The sequence below is a fragment of the Pantherophis guttatus genome, chromosome 7 (genome assembly GCF_059756535.1).
Source record: "Pantherophis guttatus breed Tessera chromosome 7, ASM5975653v1, whole genome shotgun sequence".
Taxonomy (NCBI): Eukaryota; Metazoa; Chordata; class Lepidosauria; order Squamata; family Colubridae; genus Pantherophis; species Pantherophis guttatus.
Window position 1 is genome coordinate 8,251,749 of NC_142069.1, and position 14,085 is coordinate 8,265,833.

Here is a 14,085-nt window from a genome sequence, read left to right on the forward strand (position 1 = left end):
TGCTCTGCAACAGTGTTGAAATAGAAACCCCCTGTAATCTGGCTGCTAATTCTGAAAGATTACAGAGTTAAATCACTTGGAGGTGAGCGACGCTTCCTCTTGTTTCAAAAGGAAGCTGCGGAATCGAGTTCACCGCAGAAGGAGCCTCAAATCCTGGCCAGGTTTGATTGCAAGCTTTCCAAAGAGTTAATCTTGGTCATTGATGGAAGTGCCAAGCGATGACAAGAACGCAAACCGGCCAACGCCGAGGTGGCGCTTTTTTTTTTTTTGAGCTCCCAAGTAAGCTACGAATGTTTGGCTCTTTGCCAGAGCTTGTTCCTAGCAACCGTTTTGAGCATGGGGAAGAGTTCCATTTTCATGATCCACACACAGCGCCTTTTGAAAAAAAAAAAAACCCAACCAAGGAGGAGGGGGGTGGGTTGGGAAGATGCAACCAGGAGAAAAGGAGCCAATTCTTTGCCGGCCTCTGAATCGCTTCTCTGTTCCTCCAACTTCACAGGGGTCTCCTCCGCCTGTGATAAATGTCAGCCAGGCAGAAGGGATTTGAATTTGCCTTTTGTTGACGGCCTGTAAGAACCCAGACTCCTTCGCCGTACAAGCCGATCGGCTATAAGCCTCCCATTCATTGCGCCTTCGTCTTCCAACGGTGCAGGAACCCACTGAAAGCCACAATTGTCCTATGGAAGAAAAGAAATGTATATTAAAATTCCCCGAGACCTTCCTCCAACCTCCATGTATGAGAGCTGTTAGGCCTCTGAAGCTGTTGAATATGCGCCGCCCGCCTTTTAGTAAGAGCCAAAGGAAGCCGGGAAACAGGTCGTAGCAATGTCGCCGTTGATGCTTTTCTACTCTCGGTCGCTAGCCCCGTTCGTCCAAATTTACATAATAACGGATGAAAGGTTGTTGCAATGAGAAACTGAGGAACGTTTCATATTTGGCTGTTCCCAGCGCCGCCAAGATTTGGGAATGCGGGAGGTTTAATCTAGGCCAAAAGAGAGGCGGAGGTGGAAAAGAGGCCTCAAGAATGAGATGTATGGCGTTGATGGAGGTGGCTGGTCTTCACAAAGACTTGGGATAAGACAGCACAATTCTTTGGAAGTTCTCCCAAGAAGAGCAAAGGAACGAAGGAGACCCTTCTCTTCAATAATGAGCAAAACAAGGTTACTTTCTGAGGGCCCATTTAGATCTACTGATTTTTCATGGTTTATATGGAGGAGGTTGTATTCTAGGTGAGGGACTATAAGAAGAGAGAAGGAGCAGGAGGTGTCTTTTTTTTAATTTTTACTCATTTTATTTACATCCCACTTTTATTACTTTTATAAACAACTCAAGATATGTATAATATTATATAATATTATATATAATAATATAATATGTATAATAAAGGAGCCTTGGTAGTACAGTGGTCTAAAGCACCCTGTTATTAAGACCAGCTGCCTGCAATTACTGCAGGTTCGAATCTCACCAAGGCTCAAGGTTGACTCAGCCTTCCATCCTTTCTAAGGTGGGTAAATTGAGGACCCAGATTGTGGGGGCAATAAGCTGACTTTGTATAAATATACAAAAGGATGAAGGCTATTGCTGAGCACATTGTAAGCCGCCCTGAGTCTCCGGAGAAGGGCGGCATATAAATCAAAAAATTTTTTTTTTAAAATGTATAATATTTCCCCCCCCCCTTGTATTTTTACCACCACAACAACTGTGGGAGGTAGGTTAGATTGAAATAGAATGACTGGCCCAAAGTCATCCAGCTGGTTTTCATGCCTAAGGAGGGACTAGAACTCACAGGCTCCTGGTGATTGGCCCAAAGTCACCCAGTTGGCTTTCATGGCTAAGGTGGGACTAGAACTTGCCATCTCCCGCTTTCTAGCTTCGTGCCTTAACCACTAGACCAGTGTTTCCATAGCCTTGGCAGCTGGAAGGCGGGTGGACTTCAACTCCCAGAATGCCCCAGCCAGCCATGATTGGCCCGAAGTCACCCAGCTGTCTTTCATGCCTAAGGCGGGACTAGAACTCACAGGCTCCTGGTGATTGGCCCAAAGTCACCCAGCTGTCTTTCATGCCTAAGGCGGGACTAGAACTCACAGGCTCCTGGTGATTGGTCCAAAGTCACCCAGCTGTCTTTCATGTCTAAGGCGGGACTAGAACTCACAGGCTCCTGGTGATTGGCCCAAAGTCACCCAGCTGTCTTTCATGCCTAAGGCGGGACTAGAACTCACAGGCTCCTGGTGATTGGCCCAAAGTCACCCAGCTGTCTTTCATGCCTAAGGCGGGACTAGAACTCACAGGCTCCTGGTGATTGGCCCAAAGTCACCCAGCTGTCTTTCATGCCTAAGGCGGGACTAGAACTCACAGGCTCCTGGTGATTGGCCCGAAGTCACCCAGCTGTCTTTCAAGCCTAAGGCGGGACTAGAACTCACCATCTCCTGGTGATTGGCCCAAAGTCACTCAGCTGTCTTTCATGCCTAAGGCGGGACTAGAACTCACAGGCTCCTGGTGATTGGCCCAAAGTCACCCAGCTGTCTTTCATGCCTAAGGCGGGACAAGAACTCACCATCTCCTGGTGATTGGCCCAAAGTCACCCAGCTGTCTTTCATGCCTAAGGTGGGACTAGAACTCACAGGCTCCTGGTGATTGGCCCAAAGTCACCCAGCTGTCTTTCCTGCCTAAGGTGGGACTAGAACTCACAGACTCCTGGTGATTGGCCCAAAGTCACCCAGCTGTCTTCAATGCCTAAAGTGGGCGTAGAACTCACAGGCTCCTGGTGATTGGCCCAAAGTCACCCAGCTGTCTTTCATGCCTAAAGCGGGACTAGAACTCACAGGCTCCTGGTGATTGGCCCAAAGTCACCCAGCTGGCTTTCCTGTCTAAGGTGGGACTAGAACTCACAGGCTCCTGGTGATTGGCCCAAAGTCACCCAGCTGGCTTTCCTGCCTAAGGTGGGACTAGAACTCACAGGCTCCTGGTGATTGGCCCAAAGTCACCCAGCTGGCTTTCCTGCCTAAGGTGGGACTAGAACTCACAGGCTCCTGGTGATTGGCCCAAAGTCACCCAGCTGGCTTTCCTGCCTAAGGTGGGACTAGAACTCACAGGCTCCTGGTGATTGGCCCAAAGTCACTCAGCTGTCTTTAGTGCCTAAGGTGGGACTAGAACTCACCCTCTCCTGGTGATTGGCCCAAAGTCACTCAGCTGTCTTCAGTGCCTAAGGCGGGACTAGAACTCACCGTCTCCTGGTGATTGGCCCAAAGTCACTCAGCTGTCTTTCATGCCTAAGGCGGGACTAGAACTCACAGGCTCCTGGTGATTGGCCCAAAGTCACCCAGCTGGCTTTCCTGCCTAAGGTGGGACTAGAACTCACAGGCTCCTGGTGATTGGCCCAAAGTCACTCAGCTGTCTTTAGTGCCTAAGGTGGGACTAGAACTCACCGTCTCCTGGTGATTGGCCCAAAGTCACTCAGCTGTCTTCAGTGCCTAAGGCGGGACTAGAACTCACCGTCTCCTGGTGATTGGCCCAAAGTCACTCAGCTGTCTTTCATGCCTAAGGCGGGACTAGAACTCACAGGCTCCTGGTGATTGGCCCAAAGTCACCCAGCTGTCTTTCATGCCTAAGGCGGGACTAGAACTCACAGGCTCCTGGTGATTGGCCCAAAGTCACCCAGCTGTCTTTCATGCCTAAGGCGGGACTAGAACTCACAGGCTCCTGGTGATTGGCCCAAAGTCACCCAGCTGTCTTTCATGCCTAAGGCGGGACTAGAACTCACAGGCTCCTGGTGATTGGCCCGAAGTCACCCAGCTGTCTTTCAAGCCTAAGGCGGGACTAGAACTCACCATCTCCTGGTGATTGGCCCAAAGTCACTCAGCTGTCTTTCATGCCTAAGGCGGGACTAGAACTCACAGGCTCCTGGTGATTGGCCCAAAGTCACCCAGCTGTCTTTCATGCCTAAGGCGGGACAAGAACTCACCATCTCCTGGTGATTGGCCCAAAGTCACCCAGCTGTCTTTCATGCCTAAGGTGGGACTAGAACTCACAGGCTCCTGGTGATTGGCCCAAAGTCACCCAGCTGTCTTTCCTGCCTAAGGTGGGACTAGAACTCACAGACTCCTGGTGATTGGCCCAAAGTCACCCAGCTGTCTTCAATGCCTAAAGTGGGCGTAGAACTCACAGGCTCCTGGTGATTGGCCCAAAGTCACCCAGCTGTCTTTCATGCCTAAAGCGGGACTAGAACTCACAGGCTCCTGGTGATTGGCCCAAAGTCACCCAGCTGGCTTTCCTGTCTAAGGTGGGACTAGAACTCACAGGCTCCTGGTGATTGGCCCAAAGTCACCCAGCTGGCTTTCCTGCCTAAGGTGGGACTAGAACTCACAGGCTCCTGGTGATTGGCCCAAAGTCACCCAGCTGGCTTTCCTGCCTAAGGTGGGACTAGAACTCACAGGCTCCTGGTGATTGGCCCAAAGTCACCCAGCTGGCTTTCCTGCCTAAGGTGGGACTAGAACTCACAGGCTCCTGGTGATTGGCCCAAAGTCACTCAGCTGTCTTTAGTGCCTAAGGTGGGACTAGAACTCACCCTCTCCTGGTGATTGGCCCAAAGTCACTCAGCTGTCTTCAGTGCCTAAGGCGGGACTAGAACTCACCGTCTCCTGGTGATTGGCCCAAAGTCACTCAGCTGTCTTTCATGCCTAAGGCGGGACTAGAACTCACAGGCTCCTGGTGATTGGCCCAAAGTCACCCAGCTGGCTTTCCTGCCTAAGGTGGGACTAGAACTCACAGGCTCCTGGTGATTGGCCCAAAGTCACTCAGCTGTCTTTAGTGCCTAAGGTGGGACTAGAACTCACCGTCTCCTGGTGATTGGCCCAAAGTCACTCAGCTGTCTTCAGTGCCTAAGGCGGGACTAGAACTCACCGTCTCCTGGTGATTGGCCCAAAGTCACTCAGCTGTCTTTCATGCCTAAGGCGGGACTAGAACTCACAGGCTCCTGGTGATTGGCCCAAAGTCACCCAGCTGTCTTTCATGCCTAAGGCGGGACTAGAACTCACAGGCTCCTGGTGATTGGCCCAAAGTCACCCAGCTGTCTTTCATGCCTAAGGCGGGACTAGAACTCACAGGCTCCTGGTGATTGGCCCAAAGTCACCCAGCTGTCTTTCATGCCTAAGGCGGGACTAGAACTCACAGGCTCCTGGTGATTGGCCCGAAGTCACCCAGCTGTCTTTCAAGCCTAAGGCGGGACTAGAACTCACCATCTCCTGGTGATTGGCCCAAAGTCACTCAGCTGTCTTTCATGCCTAAGGCGGGACTAGAACTCACAGGCTCCTGGTGATTGGCCCAAAGTCACCCAGCTGTCTTTCATGCCTAAGGCGGGACAAGAACTCACCATCTCCTGGTGATTGGCCCAAAGTCACCCAGCTGTCTTTCATGCCTAAGGTGGGACTAGAACTCACAGGCTCCTGGTGATTGGCCCAAAGTCACCCAGCTGTCTTTCCTGCCTAAGGTGGGACTAGAACTCACAGACTCCTGGTGATTGGCCCAAAGTCACCCAGCTGTCTTCAATGCCTAAAGTGGGCGTAGAACTCACAGGCTCCTGGTGATTGGCCCAAAGTCACCCAGCTGTCTTTCATGCCTAAAGCGGGACTAGAACTCACAGGCTCCTGGTGATTGGCCCAAAGTCACCCAGCTGGCTTTCCTGTCTAAGGTGGGACTAGAACTCACAGGCTCCTGGTGATTGGCCCAAAGTCACCCAGCTGGCTTTCCTGCCTAAGGTGGGACTAGAACTCACAGGCTCCTGGTGATTGGCCCAAAGTCACCCAGCTGGCTTTCCTGCCTAAGGTGGGACTAGAACTCACAGGCTCCTGGTGATTGGCCCAAAGTCACCCAGCTGGCTTTCCTGCCTAAGGTGGGACTAGAACTCACAGGCTCCTGGTGATTGGCCCAAAGTCACTCAGCTGTCTTTAGTGCCTAAGGTGGGACTAGAACTCACCCTCTCCTGGTGATTGGCCCAAAGTCACTCAGCTGTCTTCAGTGCCTAAGGCGGGACTAGAACTCACCGTCTCCTGGTGATTGGCCCAAAGTCACTCAGCTGTCTTTCATGCCTAAGGCGGGACTAGAACTCACAGGCTCCTGGTGATTGGCCCAAAGTCACCCAGCTGGCTTTCCTGCCTAAGGTGGGACTAGAACTCACAGGCTCCTGGTGATTGGCCCAAAGTCACTCAGCTGTCTTTAGTGCCTAAGGTGGGACTAGAACTCACCGTCTCCTGGTGATTGGCCCAAAGTCACTCAGCTGTCTTCAGTGCCTAAGGCGGGACTAGAACTCACCGTCTCCTGGTGATTGGCCCAAAGTCACTCAGCTGTCTTTCATGCCTAAGGCGGGACTAGAACTCACAGGCTCCTGGTGATTGGCCCAAAGTCACCCAGCTGGCTTTCCTGCCTAACGCAGGACTAGAACTCACAGGCTCCTGGTGACTGGCCCAAAGGTGGGACTAGAAGTTGCCATCTCCCACTTTCTAGCCTCGTGCCTTAACCACTAGACCAGTGTTTCCCAATCTTGGCAGCTGGAAGGCGGGTGAACTTCAACTCCCAGAATTCCCCAGCCAGCCATGCCAAGGTTGGGAAACACTACCCTAGACCAAAGATGAGTCTCCATGGTAGCCAAGCCACTTCTGAGCCACTTCTGTTCAGGACTATTGATGCTGTAGTTTCTCTGAATTGGCTGGGCTGAGAGACCCAAACAGCTTATCCCGTCATCAAATGGTTCGTCTTTAAAGTGCCCGAGGAAGCTGTGTTGCTTTTAATGTGCTTGCGGAATCGTTGCAGACTGTTCCCTCTGTGTGAAACGGAAAGAAACATATCTCTTTGTTTCTAAAGCAAGCCACCCAGTTTACAAGCCTGCCTTTGTCTCCTCTAATGGAGCTTTATTGCCACGATCAGTGAAATACGCCGCACGACATGCCCTTAGCAGCTGCTTCCATCCAAAGGGCAAGACGTATTTCATTTATTTCATGAGTTCACGTATTTATTTTAGAAAACTTTCATGGCCACCCATCTTATATACCCGTGATGGTGAACCTATGGCACGGGTGCCACAGGTGGCACACGGAGCCATATCAGTGGGCACGCAAGCATTGCCGTAGCTCAGCTCCAGCGTGCATGCGTGCGCTGGCCAGCTGATTTTTGGGCCTTCCGGTCCCACCGGAAGTTGGGAAATGGGCTGTGTCCAGCCTCCGGAGGGCCTCCGGGAGGGTGGGGAAGGCTGTTTTTGCCCTCCCCAGACTCCTAGAAAGCCTCTGGAGCCTGGGGAGGGTGAAAAACGGGCCTACCGTGCCATCACGTGTTAAAAGTGGGGGGGCATGCGTGCATTGAATTATGGGTGTGGGCACGCATGTGGGCGACCTCCCCGCTCTCCCCCTGCTTTTGGCACATGACGGTTAGCCATCACTGTTATATACCATCAATCTGGATGTCTCGGATGTCTCAAAACATTGATTAAATGTTTTAAATTAATGTTTTAAATGATTAAAAAATCAACATCCCCAAAAGATTCTCGCCAAGTCTTCCTTAACCAAAGATGCTTTTTCTAAAAGGCAACCGGACTTTCTTGGAGATTTTTTTTCCCCCCTTGAAAATGTTTTGTTTCTCATCCAAGGAGCTTCTTCAGTTCATGGATTTTTGGATGAGAAGCAAAACATTTTGAAGGGGGGGAAAAAATCAAGAAAGTCTGGTTGCCTTTTAGAAAAAGCACCTTTGGGACAACTGTGAGCTGGATGATGGAGAATCCTCATAGACATTCTTCCTTGAGCAGGTAAATTAAAACGGAAATGGGATTTAATGACAGAAATCTTGTCAATTGGATAGATGGACTTTAGCACCCAATTGATCTCTTAAGATCATTAGGATCAACACTCCTTGATCCTCTTGCATTCTTATCTGTTTTAATTCACAACAAGGCAGTCAATCGGTTTCCTCTCTTGGCATGATCTTGATATGATCACTTAAAGCAGGGGTGGGTTCTAAATTTTTTTACTACCAGTTCTGTGGGTGTGGCTTATTTTGTGGGCGTGGCTTGATGGTCATGTGACAATTCTTTAGGATTTAGCAGAGGTACTGGTCTACCAGGCTTTTAACTGCTTGCAAAGCTGTACCGGGCTACCCATTTATTTTTGCAGGCACTGGTCTACTCATGTATTTTTGCAGGCATTGGTCTACTCGTGTATTTTTGCAGGCATCGGTCTACTCGTGTATTTTTACAGGCACTGGTCTACCCATTTTTTCAGGCACTGGTCTACCCATTTATTTTTGCAGGCATCAGTCTACTCGTGTATTTTTGCAGGCACTGGTCTACTCATGTATTTTTGCAGGCATCGGTCTACTCGTGTATTTTTGCAGGCACTGGTCTACCCATTTATTTTTGCAGGCATCGGTCTACTCATGTATTTTTGCAGGCACTGGTCTACCCATTTATTTTTTCAGGCACTGGTCTACCACCAAACTGCCTTTTACCACTGATCAGCTGTAGGGCGGCCTTTTGAAGCCCTGCGGCAAGAGTTTAAACAGTTTTTCCTTATAGCCCATCAGTTGGGACTCAGGAGGCAGCAATAGATTGAGGGTGGGGCCAAATAAAAGATAAGAATAATGCGGGGGTGGGGGGGCAGAACCGGTTCTGTGACGTCATATCGCCCCCGCTACCGGCTCAGCAAAACAGGGAGGAACCCACCACTGACCTAAAGCATGCGAGGTTTTAAAGGAGAGTGTCCAACTTCAGCATTCTTATTCTCAATAAACGAGAATATTTGTAGCTCAGGGTTGAAACGAGGGGTCCTTGGCGCTCTCTGAGCTTGGTTGCTTCCTTCTTGCAGACGTTTCATGACCCAACTAGGTAACAACATCAGTGCTAGTGGTTGTTTTTTTGTAGACATTTCATGACCCAAACTAGGTAGCACTGATGATGCTACCTAATCTGCAAGAAAGCAACCAAGCTCAGAGAGCACCAAGGATCCCTCATTCCCAAATTTACCTGGAATCTTGCCAGATTTCAGTGACCTTACAACAGCTTGTGAAATTTATGCCCCCAATACACAGAAGGGAGGATGATGTCTATAGTATCTCTTGGGGGTTTCATAGTTTACTCATGCACCATACATGAGGCTAAGCCCACAACTTCTGTCCTTCGGCCCCACCAAGAACAATCTGACGATGCGGCATTTTTCTTCGTCTTCCCTTCTCTAGTGTTGCTTTCTCCCCATCCAGTCTTTCGACCGCTTTCTCCTGGAATTCCACCTCCGTTTCTTCTCAAAGGCCACACCGAGACTCCAGCATCACAACCTTGCTTGCATAATTAAAGTTGCTCCTTTCTGGGATTCACTGAACCGCACCGTCATTCATATTTATTGCCAACGGGCACGGAAGGCCTGGGGAGATTTGGCCCAATTAGCAACCTCGCATCCTCTGATTCTGCACACATTATGCCTCCCTCGGATGAAATGGTTCAGCCTGAAAGCTGCAAATGAGAAAGAGGAGAAGGAAGGAGTAGAGGTTCAGCTGCATTGCCCTTCCTTGCACAGGTGATCCATGCTCTGACTTTGGGCCAAGGACAGAATGACTTGGAGGTCTTCTAGTCCAACCCCTTACTCAAGCAGGAGACCTTATACCATTTCAGACAAATGGTTGTCCAATCTCTTCTTAAAAGCTTCCAGTGTTGGAGCATTCACAATTTCTGGAGGCAAGTTGTTCCACTGGTTAATTGTTCTAACTGTCAGGAAATTTCTCCTTAGTTCTAGGTTGCTTCTGTCCTTGATTATTTTCCATCCGTTGCTCCTTTTCCTGCCTTCAGGTGTTTTGGAGAATAGGTTGACCCCCTCCTCTTCTTTGTGGCAGCCCCTTAGAAATTGGAAGACTGTTGTTACGTGACCCCAGTCCTTGTTGTCATTAAATGACACACATCCAATTCCTGCAACCATTTTTCATATCTTTTAGCTTATAATCCCCTAGACAAAATAATGCTGCTTATTTTCTCCAATATTCAAAAGCCAGTGATAATAGAAATGAGTCTTACTTAATATTGGTAGTTGAGGATCAAAAAACACCCAAAACTGCCCCCACCAACCCAGACTGTGCAAGCCACTAGAATATAAATTAAGAGCAAACTCCATTCCTTACTAACGCTGATGATGTTAACTAGATTGGTAATGAAACGTCTGCAAGAAAGCAACCTTGGCTCAGGGAGCACTGTAGACACCCTGAATTGTTGAAGAGCATTTTTTTTTTCCAGCATTTGATTTTATCAGGTTTAGAAATGGAAGATGGATAGATACCATATGATTTTCTTTTGACCATTTATTTATTTGCCAACATTTATATGCCGCCCTTCTTCCTAAGGACTCAGGGCGGCGAACACAAGTTAAAAATATACAATAATAAAAGATCAAAATGATTAAAACCCAGTTAAAACAACGACAATCAAAACAAGAAAAACCCAAGGATCAAGGTCAACCCATTTGTTGAAACAGCCAGGTCTTTAAGTCCCGACGGAAGGAGCGGAGATCAGGCGCCGTCCAAAGCTCAGTGGGTAACTCATTCCAGAGGACAGGGGCGCCCATGGAGAACGCTCTACCCCTGGACGTCGCCAGCCGACATTGTCTGGCCGACGGTACCCTGAGGAGGGCAGCCCTGTGAGATCGAACAGGACGGTGGGGGGCGGGTAGGAGATGGTCCTGCAAATACTCCGGACCTAAGCCATGTAGGGCTTTAAAGGTGAGTACCAGCACCTTGAAGCGGATCCGGAAGACCACTGGTAGCCAGTGCAGCTCACGTAGAAGAGGGATTACACGGGAGTAACGGGGAACTCCCGTAACCACGTGCGCGGCCGCATTCTGAACCAGTTGGAACCTCCGGGTACACCTCAAGGGCAGCCCCATGTAGAGGGAGTTGCAGTAATCCAAACGAGAAGTAACCAGGGCATGAGTGACCGTGCGGAGGGCATCTCTGTCTAGGAAAGGGCGCACCAGGTGAACCTGGGTGAAGGCCCCCCTGGTCACGGCCGTAAGATGGTCTTCCAAAGACAGCCGGGAATCCAGGAGGACACCCAAGTTGCGGGCCCTCTCGACCATGTTCAGTAACATTTGAAAACTTGAAAAGATATGCTCTTGTGATCCCTTTCTCATGTTCTCAAATTTTTACTGTGTTTCCCCGAAAATAAGACCCTGTTTTATATATATATATATTTTGCCACCAATAAAATGCACCAGGTCTTATTTTCGGGGGATGTCATTCACTGACTAACCTCACTTGCACACGTCACACACACACACACACACACACACACACACACACACACACACACACACATACACCCAGCCTCCTTTTCACTGTCAGAGGCCTTCAGGAACTTCTTCTGTGGCCAGCAAAGCTTTCCTGAAGGCCTCTGTAGCCGATAACAGAGCTCCGGATCAATCCGGAGCTTTGTTTTCAGCTACAGAGGCTTTCAGGAAAGCCTTGCTGGCTGTAGAAGAAATGGGCAAGCGAGGCAGGTGTCGGGTTGTGCGAGACCTGGCTGCAACTGTCCAAAGGTTAGTAGGGCAGCTCCACCACCCCCATCCCAATCGTAGATTAATTTTTACCTGTGCACTCTGGAGTGGGCAGGATCTTAATTAGGGCTTATTTTGGGGGTAGGGCTTATATTGGGTGCACGTGTAAAAATCAAGCTAGGGCTTACTTTCAGGTCGTATTTTCGGGGAAACAGGGTAAAGCCAGTGGCTGTTCCATTCCCCAAACATCAGATCCTCGAATAATCCACTTCCCTTCTTCTTTCCAGCCGGTGCACACGGGGAAGGACTCCAAATGACAGCTGCTAAATGATTAGTCTGTAACATTACCACGGTTCAGATCATTTTTTTCCCCTTAAATCTCAGAAACCTGATGGACTGAAACCTAACATGCTTAAATCAAGAATCTCTGTATCGGTTGCTTCAGAGATTGATGAAGATTTGTGAGACAAATAGCTTTGTGCAACCCGAAGTCTAAGCAAGGGATAGGATGGGAAAAACGCTAAAATGAGCCTAGCCCCGTCACAACAGTGGTGGGTTGCCCCCGGTTCGCACCGGTTCTATAGAACCTGTAGTAAAACCAGTGGGAGGCTCCGCCCACCGACCCCGATGTTATCAAAATGCTTCTGCACGTGCGAACGAAGCGAGCGCGCATGTGCGGCCCCGTTGTGAACCGGTAGTAAGGGTAAGCAGAACCCACCCCTGCATCACAACCCATGATGATCACAACCTGAAGTCACACTTACGAGTGTACACAAGCGGCAGAATTTGTGTTGCGACGAGGCTAGGCTCATTTCACCATTTTGACAAAACAGTCGGGTTTTGCACATTTCTCTGCCTTCAACCACCATTATTAGTGAGACGATACACTTCGCTTGCCAGTTGACAGAAAAAAAGGCTAAATAAATGGAAAGGAGTTCATTTGTTAGTGTGTATTTTTATGCCACATCAGTTTAGACAAATCTAAATGGCTTCCAGGCACAGTCAAATGTGTAGCACACTGACAAAATAGGTAGCGGTATAATCTATAAAGTTGTAAACATTCCAATTAATTTCATCAAATCACAATGCATACAGGAATAGCACCGTACGTTTCCTACGTATCCAATTAAGACATCTCTAATTCCCCAGCACTTGGTTGAATAACCAAGTTTTCACCAACTTTCTAAATATTAATTGTTGTGAGGATGCAAATCTAATTTATGTCACAGAGAGACTGGCCAAGCCAGATGGAGGAGTCAAATGGGGAATTAGTCTGGAATCTCTTGTTGTGCTTTTAATGCTTGGTCCTCTGTTGTATTTTTTTTTGGGGGGGGGAGGAGTGGTTTTCTTCCAGCAGTTGCTACTACATTCATTCAAGAGCTCCCCTTGGGAGATGAACGAAAGGGTATCCTCATCACTTACGCCACAGTGACAGTCGGGCTTCTGGTTAACTTAATTTCGGAGTCGTAGCACTTTGCTGAAACAGTAGGGGTCCTCCTGAGATACGAGGCACATGATTGAAGCTCACCTTCCTCTTCTGCTCCCCCCTTCTCGACTTCAACTATAAAACTATAAAATTACTTTTCCGCCTTTAATGGAGGCTTATTAGAATTCCACCATTCCTATCCTCCTGTAATGATGCTCCTAAATCATGTTCTCTCCATCACCTCCTCCTCCTTCTCCTCCATCTTTTTTGTTCTTCCTCCTCCTCCTCCTCTTCCATCTCTCCTCCTCTTCTTATGTTCATCGTAATCTCATATTCTTCCCCTCCTCCTCCTTTTCCTCTTTTGCCTTCTCTTCCTTCTCTTTTCTTCAGCTCTCCTCCTTCTCCTCCATCTTTTTTCTTCTTCTTCCTCCTCCTCCTCTTCCATCTCTCCTCCTCTTCTTATGTTCATCGTAATCTCATATTCTTCCCCTCCTCCTCCTTTTCCTCTTTTGCCTTCTCTTCCTTCTCTTTTCTTCAGCTCTCCTCCTTCTACTCAATCTTCTCCTCCATCTCCTCCTCCTCTTCCATCTCTCCTCCTCTTCTTATATTCATCATAGTCTCATACTCTTCCCCTCCTCCTCCTTTTCTTTTTTCCTTCTCTTCCTCCTCTTTTCTTCAGCTCTCCTTCTTCTCCTCAATCTTCTCCTCCATCTCCTCCTCCTCTTCCATCTCTCCTCCTCTTCTTATATTCATCATAGTCTCATACTCTTCCCCTTCTCCTCCTTTTCCTCTTTCTCCTTCTCTTCCTCCTCTTTTCTTCAGCTCTCCTCCTTCTCCTCAATCTTCTCCTCCATCTCCTCCCCCCCGATCGTCTTCATTCTTTTTTAAAAAATATTTTTTATTGTTTTATATCATACATTCCATTTCTATGTTCTATGTTGATCAGTGTGTTCTCCAGGTGTCCATGGTGTTAACATACAAACATCATCATGGTCACTATAATCATATATATATATATGAACAAATATACGGTGATATATAAACAAATATACAATAATATCGATCATCTTTACAACATGTACTATCTTCCATCAAAGTGTCGATTATAGAAGCATCAAAATAATAGTTCATCTATTTTTCTGTCTCACG

General features: G+C 48.4%; 1 protein-coding gene across 50 annotated transcripts in view; it reads left to right on the forward strand.

The window, feature by feature from the left end:
* CELF2 (CUGBP Elav-like family member 2) overlaps positions 1-14,085 on the forward strand; it is a 650,307-nt gene that overhangs the window by 480,995 nt on the left and 155,227 nt on the right. The window lies entirely within an intron of this gene.